The sequence below is a fragment of the Haemorhous mexicanus genome, chromosome 12 (genome assembly GCF_027477595.1).
Source record: "Haemorhous mexicanus isolate bHaeMex1 chromosome 12, bHaeMex1.pri, whole genome shotgun sequence".
In the NCBI taxonomy this organism is placed as follows: domain Eukaryota; kingdom Metazoa; phylum Chordata; class Aves; order Passeriformes; family Fringillidae; genus Haemorhous; species Haemorhous mexicanus.
Genome location: NC_082352.1, coordinates 13,732,029 through 13,747,816, shown reverse-complemented (window position 1 = coordinate 13,747,816; position 15,788 = coordinate 13,732,029).

The following is a 15,788-nucleotide window of genomic DNA, read 5'->3' as shown; positions in this document are numbered from 1 at the left end:
ATTATTGTGTGTGGTAAGAAACACTGGGTCCCAGAGTGGAACCACTGGCTTGTCATACTGCAACAAATCTGGATAGCAAATCTTTCCAAAAATTGGATTCACTCCCCTAACGTTGCCATAGCAATATCAACTGCACATTCTGAAGTGAAAGTTTTTAATTTAATGTGAATAACTGAATTAGGGAAGGAGCACTTAAAAGCTTTAGATACGTTCTACTTTCCTAGACATGCATAATAATAATGTACCTTAACTTGAATTTATTTTAGGAAAAGGAATGAGAACAAAGAATTCTTTAGTGGCAGAGTATGCTGTCTTTTAATTATGTAGTTTACAATGAGTGCAAAAAATGGAGAACACCATTTGTAAAGTTAAATTGAAACACTAAAAGAAAGTACTCAGTAATTTCATAGCTTCATGAACTATACCTCGTGAACTACTGTCCTGAGTGATAGTAGTCTTCTGCTCTTAGGTTTATTTCCTATAAATTCAGATACAGTAGAGATGTGTACAAATTATCTACCACTGCAAACAGATTCCTGATCCAAGCATGTACAGTCTTCTATTTCCTCCTTAATCAGCTTTTTACTGTGATCAACTTTCCAACTTTTGCTTTCTGCTGATGTATAAACTTGGAATGTTAAAATATATATACCCTTTACAAAGAAAGAAAGAAATCAGAAATGTCAGGATAAATTTACTAGATATTTAACTACCTAGTGTTTATTAAGGATGCAAATCTAAGGAGTGCACCCAGCTGGGGTGCCACAAAACTCTGCTTTTATGCTGGCAGATCTGTAGGGCTTTAGTTACTACAAATAAGGTGGCAATGCAGTACAGTCTGCAACACTGTGGCTGCAGTAAGAGACTGGATTACAGTTTAGTTGAGGTGGTTCTGGTTTTTTAAAACTATGTTTTAAAGGAAAATGTTTTTCAAATACCTCTTCTCCACACTGCATCAAAGATACTGTTTAAAAGATATACATTTAGACTCAAAATTCAATAGTGACATGTTAAAAATACATGAACTGATTGGAACTTGCTGGTTGATCAGGAGTTTAGGAGACTTAGCTCTTTCACATCTGTCCTAAATGGAAACTGCTGGCTTTTTTAAAGAATCTCTCCCTTTAATTGTAGACTTTGATTGCTAACACCAGGCTGTAAGTCTGGGCTTGAAATGGTAAAGCACACAGTTCCAGTGATTTTTGAAAGAGTAGCCTTTTAATCTGGTTATTTGGTTTCATGTTCTTGGCTCTTTGCTATTTAAAGTTTGTGCATGATCCTACAGTGGCTTTAGAACTGTTAGTGGTTGTAGATCTTGAAGCCTAAACTGCTTTCCTTAGAGCACAGGAGCATGTCATTAGTTCAGTCAGGACTGTGTTATTATCTCTAAATCTTTCTGCATCCTTGGATTTTCAGCTTCTAATTATAACACTATCACACTATAACACTATCACAAAGTAAAATAACACAAATAAAATGAAGTCTTCCCAAACCCACTGGTAATTGTCAGTTTATGTAGCCCTATGTACCTGGATGCTGGCTGAGATTAGATACAGATCTTCCCAATGTTTACTGTTTGTATTTAATTTGTCCACCCTAGGAGGAATGCTACATTACGCTGCAGTTAAAACATGGTTTCTATATAAAATATGTTCAAAGTACCCTCACTCTGTGATGACATAACAGCAAACACAATTCTTTCATTAATAATTTGTTAGCATTAGTTGCTCATGAAGAAGCTGACCAGTCTTTCAACTTCCATTTTTCCCCTTAAGTTACAGGGGAAAACGTGGCATACTCTAAAGTGTCTGAATTAGAATGTTATTCTGTTGGAAACAGAGCCTCATTGATGGGTAGTACCAGCCAGGATCTTTCTTCAAAAATAATGGAAGTCAAGGGATTATGGTTTAGCCACAGCATTATGACAGGAGAGAGCTTGTCTTTGGATTACATTATCCTAGCTACTATTTTGTCATTTCAAAGCCAAACTCATTTTATTAAAGGATTGCTTTATTTTGAAGACAGAGGAAACTTCCTTCTACCTAATGGATGGCATAAATCAGCATGTGGGTATTGGGAAGGGGGAAAAAAATCCCTGTATTTTTGGTTTGCCACAAAGTTGTTTGCAATGCAAAACTGCCTGTAATTTCAACATACAAATACAAGCCTGATTATTGCATTTGAGGGAAAACTATTTTTGACAATTTAACCTCTTTGAGTGATGCAATTTTGACCACATTATCTTAGTGGAGCCCACTTTGTAAGGTGCTGTTGCTACCAAAATAACTGTGGTTGGAGTGCTGGTTGCCTGGCTGTACTTAGAGCACCATGGGCTCTTTTTCCCTATGCAAGTGGAGCAAATCATGTTATACAGCTAGATAATCTTATTCTAGGCTGGGTATCTACCCAGAGACAAGAAAAATCATGCTGAGAAAGGAAAAAAGGCTGTAACTGTTTAACCACAGTTATCTTTGCATAGCAGAGGAGCTAGACATTGAAGTGTCCTTTTCCAGTCTGGTTTCTAACATGTAAAATGTTGAACTGAAATGTTGGACTGGGAGATTTACTATCCCAAAGCTGTCTGGCCTTACCAGTTAAAGATATCAAGCAGTGGCATAGACTTCTTAAGAAAAATGGCTGATATGCAGTAAATGACAAAAATTCAGGGTTAGGATTAAAAATAAAGACAGGAAAGCATATCAAGGCATTTGGAGGCAGCCATGGCAACCATTTAATTTCCTTTTCTTTCAATTACATTGTCATTTAAAACATTCTAGGCTTTTGACTCAGTTTATATGAAGTAGAGTTCTAAAAATTACTTTTCCAGAAAAATTACATTTTGTTCTATGTTCTCACTTCCTTGCCTTCATATGAAGGCAAATGTAAGCACTATTTTCCACTGACTGAATTATTTCTCTATGAGATCTTCCTTTATTTCTATTTTGAAAAGAGAAGCTCTCTTTTTTTATTCATGGAGCTTAAAAGAAATGCATGCCAATTTGTACTCAGAGATTATTTTGCATTTTATTACGTGATTCATGCATCAAACATCAGTGCAGCTTAAGAATACTCTGCCTGCTAGATTCCTACTTAAATGTTTCCAAGCTGTTCCAAGGCATGTGAAATACAGATCTAATTTAAATGGTTTTGTGCAACCATGCATCACAAATATAATACCTAGGTGAATCATAGATATTATTTCTAGAATAATTTATAGAATCATAGATATTTATTTTTTATTACAGGCCTAAAAATGCACTTTATACTTGCCTTATGAATAAACTATACTGGTTTCCTGGAAAGCTCCAGACCTTGAGCAGTACAGCTTTGTCTATAGGATCCATTGTGATTTGTGATACAACCTTACTTTATGAAATAATGAAGTCTGGAGGACTACAGCTAAACTTTATAGTCTTAGTAATTTCTAATATGCAAAAAATCTCTGAGTTCTGAGAACTGCTATCAGTTCTGAGTTTCAAGTTTGGCAGTTCCACTCAAAGCTATGTGAATGAAAATAATGGTTTGGACAGTAACACACCACTAATTAAACCATGCTGGTATTATTTTGCAAATAGTTTTTAAAGAAAAGGATAACTTAATACCTATGACTCTCATGTGCATATAAAAGAGTATTTTAGCATCAGCCTCTTAAGATCAATTTAGCAGTAAATTAAACATCTACCTATGAATTCTGTATGGAATTTTTTTCTTCAAGGTGCTTTTTCAGAAGCAGACCTTGAGTCTGATATAGAAGTGTTACTGTATTGATTTTTAAGGAGCTTTTTAAATGAATAGTGTGCTCTAGTGCAAGCATTTGCTTACACTTCATTACACGTTTCCTGGTGTGATGTGCCATCTAGTGTCACACTCCCCAAAAGGAGGAAAACACTGCAAAATCCTTCATCAACACTACACTTGGAGAGTTAGGGAATTTTCTGAACTGTTGGGTGTTCAGGAATAAACTGAGCATAAACAGTAAAGAACTAATGTTTACATCTGTTTTTACTGACTGCCTAATTTAATATTTGCCATGTAGTGCTCTGTTCAATAACCCTTGTTGTCTGTGGATACACATCTATTAAAAAAACTCTGTTCCCAGCTACAGCCATGCATTTTGGTGTTTATGCCTAAGGAACTGTTGATACTTGTAGCATTCTGTATGAGAGTGCTCACTTCATCCTATACTTACAAAGAAGTTAAATTACAAAGAGAAACAAGTTTCTAAGGGCTTCTAAATGCATATAACTGGGCAGGGAAAACCGCTAACAGCCCCAGAGATTTTGTAAGGATTACTCACACAATATGTTTGTAGTGCAATGGTATATTCTTTTAATAAGCTTAATTGGTCAATATTGACTTATTCTGCTTCCATCCTACAAACAGATGGAATTTTGTGCAGTCAGTAGGTACATTATGTATGCCTAAAGACCTTTACAAAGCTATTAATACCTGGGGTTTTTTTCCTCCACATCACACAATAACTCACATAATGATATGTCATTCTTTTTCATCAGAGCAAGAGGGAGAAATGGAGAACTCACCATATTCAAGTTCTTTGTGTTTCTGATATTTGCTTTCTGCGTTGTGTCAGTTTTCTAACTTAACCTCATTTTTAACAATTTCAGGCAAAGCAGTGTAGCAGCAGCTTGTTTTGTGGTCTGATAGCTATCTCATCTGAAATGGGAACTATTTAAAGTACTTGCCAGACAAATACAACTTTATCTGCATTGTAGCTGAAGGAGGGAAATGGCTTAAAGTGGCTAATTTTACTATGATGGTGAACTTCAGAATCACTGTATTTCTGAGTTAGCAGATGAAGTAGACTATAAATGGAAAAGATTAAATACATCTTACAAGAATACATCTTACAAAAATGCAACATGCTTTTATTTGAATATTAATGTCAGTTGAAATACAGTAGAAAACTGCAGATCTTGGTGTTTTTAATGAATTGAATACATTTAGTGTAAAGAGGGTAACTGAAATCTCTTCTGGTTTTGTATGTATAAGCCAATTACATCACTACTCTTGTTGCATGTTAAGTTTTGTAAAACTCACATTCAGTCTTCTGTTTCTGTAAAAGTAGCAAAAAAAAAAAAAAAAAGGGGGTGATTCATACAATTCCCACTGTTCACTCTCACTCAGGGAAATTGGTGCTATACATCTTTCAGTGCATGTTCATACATAGATATGCCACTCATACTCACACATTTTTAAAACTTTATTAAGCATGCACATGAATTTAGGGTTACATGACTAACATTTTGATTGACTGGGATATAAAAATGTTACCTCACAAAATTAGTTTTTATGGGAATCATAATTAGAATCATAGTAAGAATGTGAAAGAGCAAATTGTTCTGTTCATTAGAAAGTCTGCCTGCAGAATTTTAATTTCACAATATTTATTGGCAGTGGTGGTGTAAGTATTGTGTGTAGCAGAAGGAGCTCAGCTTGACTGTTCAAATCCCAGATGGAACTTGGGCTGCTGGTGGTTGAAAAATTCTATATTTGAATTACAAATTCCTGCAAATGTTGATGCAGAAGAATAATCACGGAACAGGAAGAAATCAGAAAGCTGGAAAAGTAGAACTGATCTGAATATATTACCTTCAGCTTGGGATGACGTTTTCCTGACACTGCTGGTGTCTGACTAACAGCTCAAAATGTCACATGAAGCACAATATGGCTCCTGTACCCCAGGACAGGATGCTTGTCAGGCAAGTTATTAGTCTTGAGAGTCCTTCAATGCATACTAAGTCAAATTAAGACATGAAATACCATTTTTTATGTCAAGACCTACAAAAATCTTTAATAACATTTTCATGAGTATTTAAAAAGAAGGAATTGATGCAACAAATTTCTGGAATACTGCTACACTTGCATGGGTTTTAGCTGTTCTTCAGCTGGCTGCCTGTGTTGCCTTTCGTTTTTAAAGCTTTGAGGATGCAAGCTTTTGAATGTCTCTACTAGTAGGTAAAGGTTATATCATCAGTTTACAGAAAGCATCATATCTGCTACTCTGCACAGTAGGAAATAAACTCTGAAAAATGGATTTATTGAGAGATTTTGAAAGAACAAATGAAAGTTTATGTCATTTTGCCATAGTTCTTTTAATGCAGAAAACAAAGAGCAGAAGTGACTCTTCCTCTTATGTTATCTCTTGAGGAGGTGGAAGGAAGAAATACACATTTCATTTTGTTGAATGAAAAAATTCCACTCTCAGTATTGTTACAGTGGCTCTGGGTGTCTGCTGGCCCTCGTGTCAGAGCAAATGCTGAGTGTTTTGTCTCGGGTTAACTCTGTGAGTAGAGGGAGACTGCAAAATACACAAAAGAGAGTTCAAAATCTTGAGAGAAAGAGTGAAAAAAGAAAGAAAGTGGTATATAATAGGCAGGAAGAATAGATGAGTAAAAGGGTGTTATTACTAATTTTAGGGAAAAACAAAATAAAAGGGGAGGACCTGATAGGAAGATAGGAGATTACAAATTAAATATGAAGTATATAAAGATGAGGGAAAATAATTCTTACACACCTGGAAACAAGTAGTGCTTTGTGGAATCCTTAAAAAATTATAATGCAAAATATCAATGGAATCTCATTGTAGATCAGGGCATATAAGATTTTAAGTTAGCCTTTACTTTGATATGCTTGCTATCCACCCTGGCATAATATATACAAAAAACATCCAAAAAAGTGTTGCCTGTCATGTGTGATCTACTTTTTTGAAAACCTGTTCCCATAGCAACATTGCTATTGAATGGTAGCCTAGGTAAGTATAGCAAATCAAACTTAAAATTCTATGCGTACACATGGTTTGTCTTGCCTGAATAAACACACACACACATTGTGTGAGTACTCAGATGGCATAGTGTATGTTTTGGAGCCCAGGACACTTGGTTGGGATCTTTTCTCACCCAGATACAAATGTATAGTAGAACTTAACGATTTCAATTATTCCACAGACCCTGAGGTTAGAAAACCTGAAATATAGATTAAGTTCGTAGCTATCTCTATATTTTTAAAGGCCTCAAAACATATTTTTGAAAAGAATAAATATTCTGTGGAAGTAGATTATTAACTGCAAACCTGGATTTCTGTCTGTTCTAAAGATTAACATTTAAATTGTGTATTTATGTTATATCTTGAATTAGGAATGTTCTTATAACCCAGCTGGATCTTTATTGATTAAAAATGTACCAAGGCTCTAAACCACAGCATACTGGAGTGAAAACCAGGCCTGGCAATCTATGTGGTGAATTCCCAGAACTAGATGAAATGTGCAACATTGGCTGAGAGATTTTATTACTGTTTTTTTTCTTTTAATCAGGTAATGATGAAAATATAAATGGTAACATATGTAATAATGATAGAGGCAGGAATAACTCATCCAGAGCTGCAAAACAGTGTTTCTCATCCAGCTTTACATGTAAACTTGCACAAATCACTTTCTCTGCACCCCTACCTTGCTTAATCTAGCTGTGCATGATGACAATGGCACTTGAGTATCTTATGATTGACTGTAGGGGTAAAGTGAACGAACATTTTTCTACAAAGAGTAAAAGGGGGAAGGACTCTCTGTTGACTCCAAAGGGAAAAGGATGATATCCAGTGTTGGTGTACTATTTTTTAAATGGTAAATAAAGGGAAAACTTTACGAGGAGCAGGTGAGGGCACCTGGCTTGTTCTGCCTGCAGAAGAGACTGAGGGCAGAGCTCATGGTGGGCTGCAGCTTCCTCGGGAGGGGCAGTGCAGGGGCAGCACCGATCTCTTCTTACTGTGACAGGACCCGAGGGAACGGCTGGAGTTGTGCCGGGGGGGAACTAGGTTGGATATTAGGAAAAGGTTCTTCACCCAGAGCGTGCTTGAGCACTGGAACAGGCTCCCCAGGGCAGTGATCACAGCTCCAAACCTGGCAGAACTCGAGGAGTATTTGGATGATGCTCTCAGGCACAGGGTGGGATTTTTGGGGTGTCCTGTGCAGAGCCAGGAGTTGGACTAGATGATTCTTGGGGGTCCCTTCCAACTGAGCATAATCTATGCTTCTACTTTCATTTGCAATTTCCTGCATGAAAACCTGCCACCTCAATAATCTACTTCTGTTTCTAGCTGTGTTAAGCCCTTCAAAACTCTGGTATATTAGAAAGTAAGTCATACAGATCAGGTCAGAAGGTTTATCTTGTATTATATAACAATGTTACATTTCTAAAAGTAAAAAGAAATCCTAGCGAATTCTAGAGTTGCATATCTAAGGGTGAGCAGATTTCTGCATGGAGGCTCCTGCATCAATTCAGCCCTGATCTGACAAGCATGTGTTGCTATGGCAATGGAGATTATTGAGTGTGAACATGCTGCTGCAGCTGTGTGACAAAGATGAAGCCTAATTGTTAAATAAATTTTTATTTTAAATTTAAGGGGGAAATTTTGTCAGTCAGCCTTAGGAACCCTGTGTAAAATTCCAGAGTAAATTAGAATGTTACTAACAACTTTATAACTTTGCTTTCTGTTCTGCAGCTGATGTTTTTGAGGAGCATGTTCATTCCAACAGAGAAAATGGAACACACAGCTTTCCTGGTTTAATTTCCTGCTGCAGAAGACAATAGTAGCAGTTAAGTATAGAAAATATTTTTTAAAGCAAATATCAGTTTGTGTAAATACATTATTGCCTGCATATTCTACCCATCTTCATCAATGCATTAGCTCTGCCAGATACTCTTCTGGCAGTTACATAAGGAAAATTAATCAGTTTGAAAAGGAATACCTTAGTTTCCATGGAGCTCCTCCAGTTTTCATGGGCATGTTTATAGGTTAGAACTTTACTGTGGGTAAAAAAAGCACTGAAATAAATGGAGCACAGAAAGACAATGTAAAAAGATATTGAAGAAGAAAGACATTACAGAGTAAAGAACAATTAACATTAAGCACTACATAGGTGAGTACTTCTACAAGTTATCAGATCACCCTGATAGGAACATAACATAAATACTTTTCCTAACATCTCCTCTTAACTCTCTTATAGAGTCAAAGACATTGCTTACTATTAGCAATATAGAAATTAAACACTGGGAATTGCTGTAATGCCCGGTTTGCTGATTTGTGCTTAGTTGATGCTGTGATGTGACCCATTATTTTTGGACTGGCCGTCAGGTTAAGAAGTTTCCATAAGATCCTGGTCTTGTACATCTTATTCTAACAATTCTGACTTAAAAGAGTAAATAAAATTTATCTTAAAATCTGATTTAAACCTACTCTCTTTCAGTCAGAAACCATTCCCCGTTGTCCTTGGGCTAAGGATCTCAGTGAATGAGACACCACTTCCGCCCCCCCCAAATCCCAAATATCCATAAATACTGTAGTGCTCAGGACCACAACTGAGAGCTTGATTAAAAAATAAAAATCCAAAGTCTTTCCTCTAGCACAGAATCACCATTTTAATAGTGGAATATGCAAAGCAGCAGTATTTTCATTAGCTTTGCAGATTGCAAGGTACCAGTGCTCAGTGCTCTTTGTCAAAAGGCAATTGTGTCTGACTGGACTTTCCAGTGGATTGACTGTCTCAGCCAGCATCATGCGCCCAGCTGTGTTTGAACTGATTGAGTGTCCTCTGTAAATCTAATTATAAATATAAACAATATCTTCAAGGGCTCATTAAGAGGGTAATTACTAGTTTTGGAAACATCTCTAATGAAACCCTGCCAGCCTAGAACTGGATTTAAAAGTCACAAGCTGATTTTAAAGCACGATATAATAAGTCTCTGGACTAAATGCAGTTTTTTCAGGCAGAAGCACTGCAAATCACCAGAAACAGAGAATTCAGTAACAAATTAGAAGATGTGCTTTCTTCCATAGTTGACTTTCCAGTGCAAGTCTAACTTAGAGAACAGATTGATGGTAAATCTGAGGAGAATTTTAAATGCAATAAATTCAGGTATGAATTCTCTGTAAATGGAGAAATGCATAAACACACGGATTTCTAATCAGTTGTGACCACTTAAAAATGCAGTCTTTGGTAAAGGATATTGTCTGTCCAAGCAGCTGGCCCTGATGCTTTTGCTGCTCTAGAATCATGCAGACACCCCCTATAATCCCTTTTCTGACCATGCAGTGTTAGAATTCAAACACTGCTATTTTTCTAGGAGAGCTTCTTAATCTACGAACATTCTGTTTGCCAATTCTGGGGCAGTTCTAACACCTGGATGAACCAAAAAGAAAAGTTGCATTTCTTGATGAATCCAATGAAAGTTTGTATTACAATATGTGCCATGTATCTCTCCTGTTTTATGTAAACAGTAACACAACAGGACTTGTTTGTCTACAAAATATCAATGTCTTTAAATTCAAGTGTAACAGAATTGTGGTACATCTTTGGGAATCCTGGATAATAACTGACGACTGCAAGCTAGGTTTGGAACTTGTATTGGGAGTTGGTTCATCATGTTTCAGTAAAATTTTGCATCTCAAATTTAAAGAGAAGAGGAAGTGGGAGTAAAGACAGGTTTTCATCAAGAATGTAGCACTTCTATTCAGCCTTGAAATAACCATGTAAAATAAGAGTGCTTAGGAGGTAAAAATTGGGACAAGTAATTGAATACATAAATAAAGAGTAAGGAGAAATTTTCAAGTGATTCACTACCTTCTTCTGTTCTGAAGTTTGCCCACCCACTCCTACATGCCACCTCTTGTGGTGCAGGACAGTTTACTGTAATGTGGGAGTTTAGCATACAAATTCCTACTGACTGCATTTGTGCATAGCTTCCCACACATCTTTTGAAATAGGGTGCCTTATTTAGAAAAGTAAATGAGTCTTATAGCTATGTCTCAAACTACTAGTGCAGTGGGTTGAAAATTACCCATTACATCCATTTTGAATTAATAGGCATTTCATAATTTTTTACTTTGCTACAAGTCTGTGCCCCAACTCTGGGCAGTTGATAATGCAGAGAGAACAGTGGTCCTGTGCTGAGGACTGGAAAGCTGCAGTTGCAGCACCTTGAAACAAGGACCTTGCAGAGGGTTAAACCACAAAACCACTGAAATCAAATTTGCTCTGATGTTGACTCACTGCTTGCCTTGATGACACACACACAGAGCTTGGGAGAAAATGAGTTCTTTCTCTGCAACCAATTCATAACTGAATTATAGTAAGGACAACATGACAACAGCAAAGGAGTAATTAACAGCTTATCAGTGAAAGTTTGTGACAAGTCTCAGGAGCCTACAAGACATGGTCTGGGCTGCTTCAGTCAGTTTTGTGTCTTAGAGGAAGCACCAGAACCTGCTCCTATGTGCTGAAGGCAGACAGCTTCCCAGTCTGTTATGGTGTTGGTTCCTGGTTGCAGCTGGAACTCAGAGCTGTTGCAGTAAAACAGATGGAATGTAAGGTCAGCTCTAAACCCTACTGCTCCTATTATTTATCACAACTTGATTCATTTCAGCAGAGAAAAATATGGCATTTCCTGTTTTCAATCTGCCTCTTTGTAAATGAAAGCATTTTTATGGATCATGTGTTTGTACATTTCTGAAAACTCAGTCTGAACCTGACCTTTCTATTTGCTTTCTATTCATTAGTGAAACCAGACAAATCAGTTTAATTTCTCAATTTACTAATTGGAGTACAGGAAATAGAAAACAAACAATAACAAATTAAATTGTTTATTCCATTGGCCTGAAACATTCAGGAAAAAACACTGAACATACACTTAGCATTTACAAAAGCCTTTCTGAAAGGAGTAAATGCACAGTATCTTACTCTATTCCATTAATGTATCTTGCTTCGTAAGGGCCTGATGCTAAATATTTATTCCCAAAAACAGCCTTACATTAAGTATAACATGACTTTTTCATGTGGATTTGATCCCAAATCCTGGCTGCTTTGTTGTACAGAAATAGCCTGATGTTTAGCCTTTAGTATTACAGAAACTGTATTTAGCTGAAAAACTAAATGAAACTTTGAAAATGTAAATATTTAACAGAGGCTGCAAGCAGAGAATCATAGCAGCAGTATTTCTTCTTGTGCACCTCACTGTTTCATGCTTCTGAAAAAAACAGTTGCTAGTAGTTGGTCACACTTGGGCATACATCCAACAGGTCATTATTACATTGACAAAATTGATTTAATTTATGGATTAACAAAATCTGGCAATTTTTTAAAATAAATTTGGTAAAGCTCTCTCTAACTTTTGCTATGGACCAAACTATTTCCTTACCTAAATCCTATGAGATGTTATCATCACAAAAGGTATAAATTTTACTTTACAAATGAAACCCTTCTAGACTGATCATAAACATACGAATTAGGTAATAAAACTTGTCTTGTTCTACTGTTAAGCTCCTACTGAAACAAATTCTTGTGTAAATTAGGTGATACTCCTGTTTTAGAGATGTATAGTACTGTCTTGTATGTTTATGTCCTTGTCTCAGTGGCAATAAATAAGTGATCCTCCTCAGAAAGTTAATAACAAAAACAGCTGGAAAAGCAGTAACATGATGACCTTGAATTTATTGCATAGGCTGGTCTGAATAGAATGATGAAGTAAACTATGGTCTGTATTCTCAAAATGGAAGACATGGAAAAATGGCAAAATACAGTGAAACTTGTGGTCCTTAGGTGAGTCTCAACTCCTTAGCTGGGAACTGAGACATCTTCAGATGAAGCCTAGAGACCAAAGCTGGGCACCTCACTCACCATGAATAGCAGAGGTCTCTGAGACCTGCAGTGCTAAATGACCTCTAGCTACCTGGAATTAGAGAAAAGGAGACAATGTTTTCTAGCTCCACATGTAAATCCAGATCCTTTGCTGCTTCTCACAGGAAACATTCTCTTAAGACACATGATCTACACATGGATCCCATGCAAATATTTGATAACTTCAGGATTCCCACATCTGCAGTCTTTAGCAAACCAACATCACACTCTTCTGGCCAGGGAGCCTTAAGTTAGCTCTTGCTATGTAGACTTTGATGTAGGACGCCAGTAACTGCAGTCCAGCTAGCTACAGGTTTTTTCCTTCTCTAACATGGAGTCAGAATTTTCCTTTTGCTTTGACGAAGTAGATTTCAAAAACAAACACAAATACATCATAGCCCCACAGACACCATTCTACCAGTCCAGCCTCTCACTTGTTCCTGCTGCCTGACATTTCAGTTCTCTTTTCTGATTTCCTGACACCTTTAAGCTCTGAGCTAAATGCTATCTTTGTATAGGCATCCCTGCTAAGAAAATTGGGGTTTCTTTAAGATAATTTGCCATTATTGAAGCATTTGGTCTCTCTCCAAAAAGAGACTCTACATAAGACTTGATTGTCTACAATTTGCTTCTGTCTGTGTGGAAGATTTTCATGCTGTGTTTGGCTTTGGAACATTTATTTTTGCATTAGGTGCTGAGATTTAATCATCATTTAAGCAAGGAAAAAAAACTTGGTTCAATGACAAAAGCCTGGTTGGAAAGGTTTGAATTGAAGGCAAGGAGGAAAGGGCTTATGTCACTGGATTAGGAGCCAAAACTACACTGAGGAACTTTTAAATGGAATATTTGGTGTTTTCTTTTTATCTTTCATGTTCATGGAAAGATTTGGGTTCAAAGGAGCCTTAAAGATCATCTTGGGCAAACTCTCCTGCAATGGGCAGAGATGCTTTACACTAAACCACGCTGCTCAAAGCCCCATCCAACCTGGCCTTGAACACTTACAGGGATGGGGTATCCACAGCTTCCCTGGCGACCTGTGCCAGTGCCTCACCACTATCTCAGTAAAGAATTTCTTTCTAATATTCAACATAAACCTACTGCCTTTCAGTTTGAAGGCATTCCCCCTTGTCAAGTCATGTCCTATTTTAGCTCTGTTTTTCTTCATCACATCATATCCTGGCATAAAAGTACTAATGGACATAGTATAGAAACATAGAAAGTGTGAAGCAACATATACTGACCAGCAGATGAAAAAAACAAGGATGCACCTTTCTAGGGGATAAATGGCTCTGGAACCCTGAGTTAGCTCAGCAAGATGAAATCGCTAACAAGGAATGTGTTATGCAGAAAATGCATTAATTCACACATTACATTTTCCTCAAGTATTCTTTCCTCCATCCAAGAGTGGCATGGCTGCTTTGCCCTTTCTTGCTTGCAAATGATCTGCAGACTGAAGATGGTTTAATGACAAGAGAACTTTGGAGTTAAAGGTACATTATTAGATGTCACCTAGAAGAATTTGAACAAGTTACCTCTGTCTGAGTCAAACAGGGACAACAGCACTTCCTGCATCTAGAAATGCCACATGCTATATGATTTTACTCCTACTGAAACCTCTTAACAATTCACTACACAATTTCTCCTTCCAAAGTCCTTCCAGACCTGAACTGTGTCCCTTGCAAGTGTTGTCTTCCAGATCTCTTTATAGATTCCACTGTCATCTTTCATCTGCACTGGTCACAAGAGCATTTAGTGAGATTTCCTATATTGTAATCTTGCCTTTTGTTTTCAATACAGGTACAAAGGCTCTGCTAGCACAGCTATGATTACAGGAGTGTTCCTGGCTAATCTTAACCTGCTTAGACCTGGACTAGAATCCTTCTTTGACTATCTCAGACATAACACAATCTCAAAAATACTAATAGTGATGAAAACACTTGATCTGTAGGCACAGTATTTTCATGCAGTCAAATTTACCATCTGTCTTGACGATTTTACTCACATAAGGTGACATTTTTAGTTATACATGGAGTTGCAGCTTGGTCAATAAATCTGCCTTCCCAAAAAGGTTACTAGGTGTGAGTCAGCGATTACAAGCAAAGTGAAAACTTTGAGGTACAAGATTTATCCATTATTCAGCAGTGCAATAAGAAAACAGAGCTGAGAGCATGTGCAGCACTTTTTTTCCAAATACATTATTTCTTTTGTACATCATAGTACAATACACCAATCCACTGCACGTAGCTGTAGTGTCAAATTTGTGCTTTAATCTGAGCATGTAAATAGGAGTCTTGTGCTTTAATCTGAGCATGAAAATAGGAGTGAATATCTAATTCACACCTCAGATCCTTCTATTCGATTTTGAATCAAGCTGAGGTTTCTTGCTTTTTACATCAGATAGGAAAAAAGTTCCTCCAAGAGCAGAGTCTGCATATGTTCAATTGCTTCAGGGCAGGAAACATTTTGTGGATATCAAATTTAGGTCTTCATTTCCCTGCAATCCTGTATCTCTCAGGTGTAATTAACACAAATGCCATTCAACATTACCTAAAAACCCTCTGTAACTTATGTACTACTGCCCTCTACTGCATATAAATATATATATATAAACCATTGAAACAAATGTAACATCACTATTTTTAGTAAAACGTGGCATATTAATTTCTTGCATTTCCTGGGCTCATACTACATTCTGATTTTGCCTAAAGGATGCTGATTTTGGAGCTAAATATTCCACTTAACTCATCTGTGGATCTGAATGACCACAAAGGACATTAGTCTTAAATCAAACTATTAACCTAGACCTTTGGAGGAAAGCCACAACTCAAGCAAAAGAAAGTCAAAATCATTTCTCAAAGCTGCAATCCTACAATTACTGAAATAATTTAAGATGCCACAGCAAAATAGCATCAGACAATCTGCAGCTTTAATTCTGTTATTTGGAGGTTGCACAAGCCCTGCAAACTCCAGTGCTATATCTATAATCCAGCATGAGACCCCACGTGTCTCTCATGGCTTTGCATCACTCTACCAGGCCTACTATCATCCTGTCCTCCTCTTCCCTGTGCTCTCAGCCTCCCCAGCTCCTTGCAAGAGCTGGCAC